The following is a 2,190-nucleotide window of genomic DNA, read 5'->3' as shown; positions in this document are numbered from 1 at the left end:
TCAATAAATGACTGTCTTAACAACATGTTTCGCCTTCTTAATGAGATGCTGATACATGTAATCTTAAAGGGTCAGTTCCCTCAAATTACAAAAATCTATATCTTGACATGATGATAATTTTTCGGGCTTATTTGCCTCTAAGATTTGCATCGCCACCCCATAAAAATGGAGGTGAATGGAAGTACATTTAATTAATGCAGCAGGAATGTGTGTCTCCAGAATCAGTGTCCTGTTTATTCTGAATAAGCCACAGAACACACTGATAACAGGTTTCAAAGGGACTATTTCTTTAGTGGGAAGTAGTTGAAAGCAATGAAAACTGTTCACAGCGAGCAACAAGGATACTTATTTTGTTCTGCTGAATTTTTCCATTGGATCACAGTGGAGGCAGATGACTCAGAGAACTCAGGCAAATAAAACAACAACTACCTGCATGGGGTAGATACCACTAGAGGTAAATGAGAATAAAAAGTTTTTGTTTAAAGATCTCCAGAAAAAGTTTCATTATTTTGTTATAAGCCTTAAAATGACATGAGAACCCAGAATCTATGAATATGCAAATCTGTCTCCTTCTAGTCCAATCTCAGTGTTTGTGCACTGGAGGCTTCAAGTTTTCACATCACACATAAGTTGAATACTGGACCATGATTGGCTCCAAATTAATTGTGATGTCACAAATCCTGCTCATAGGTGTACACCCCTTAAACTGAGATTTATGGTGAAAACAGAGAAACTTTCCTTCTTCAGTAGATTAATGTTAAAGAGTCTTCTAGTGTCACACTCTGCACATACATCATTCTGCACAGTGAAGCTCAAACAAGTTGGAGAACAAGAAGCAGAACACGTTTGACTGGAGGAGGACTTTAAATTTGGTATGAACCAGCCCTTTAATGTTAGTCTGTTCTCTGCCGCTTACAGTTAACACCTTATAATTGTCTTTTAATGAGCTAAAATGCTCAAGTGATTACACATTGCTTTACAAATGAATAACCAACTGATGTAACTCGGGTGAAGTAACCCTTTAAATGATTTCTTATTCAACTGAAATACTTTTCAATGTGCAAAAAAAATTCCCTTCAGCCTCTGACTGTGATCAACCACAAGGTGGCGATAAAGCAACATCAGTTGTAACAAGGTGTCAGCATAACCCTTACTGATAGATAAGATAGAGATCACTGAAACTTGAAATATTGACCATGAGAATATTTTTAAACATAATATTTTGATATTTTGTACAGTGTAAGACATTATTAATAGACGCTACTATGAGGAATAGACCTTTAAGTGTGACCTCTCCTCTGCGTCGTGATAAAAAATCATACTGCAAACAGGACTGCACAGCTATCTGATGTCCATATAGACATTACTGCAGAGTTTATTTACATAAAAGCATTTCTGCCATTACACATCTTTCTGAGAAAACACAGCATCACTGAGGTTAGTGAACTGAGGCCAGAGCAGAGCTTTGATCTGTGTGTGTGTGTTTTTGGTGTCTCTGAGCAGAAACATCCGATCGCTATCTCACAATACCCACACAGGGACGTCCACACACAGTCCATTCATGCATTAGCTTACTGAGGAGGACAGAATATATGCAACACGCTTAACATTCATTTGAGGTGTGCATAATATTAAAATACATTTGCGTGGAAGCGTCTTTTAATGAAGCTCTTGGTGTTTGCTGTCGTACCTGAAAGTGTTTCTCTGTCAGATTGCCTCAGTTTGATCACATTTTTTTTTACATTTTGTAGATTATCTGTCTGCTTACCTTCAATTTTTTAATATCCAAATTATTGCTTGAATGTGCACAGCATTTTAAGCAGCCAAAACTTAACGATGTCAGCTTCTATGTCCTATATTGCTGCTTATAGATTTTAAAAAGATGAGTGTTGAAAAGGTTTCAAATTCAATCTAATGTTCATTAAAGGAATAGTTCGACATTTGGTGATGTTGAGAGGATTGATACGAATCTCATGTCTGAGCTGGGAGGCGATTAGCTTAGCATAAAGACTGGAAGCAGGAGGAGACAGTTAGCCTAGCTTGCCAACTAACACCACTAAAGCTCACTGATTAACACGTTATTATCTTGTTTGTTTAATCTGTACACAAACAGAAATGTATAAACAATTAGTGGTTTAGTTATAGGCTATTTCTTAGCCAACAACAGCCTGATGCACACACATGGTCGGC

This window comes from Thunnus thynnus, chromosome 20 (assembly GCF_963924715.1).
Source record: "Thunnus thynnus chromosome 20, fThuThy2.1, whole genome shotgun sequence".
Classification (NCBI taxonomy): domain Eukaryota; kingdom Metazoa; phylum Chordata; class Actinopteri; order Scombriformes; family Scombridae; genus Thunnus; species Thunnus thynnus.
This window is presented reverse-complemented; position numbering follows the sequence as displayed.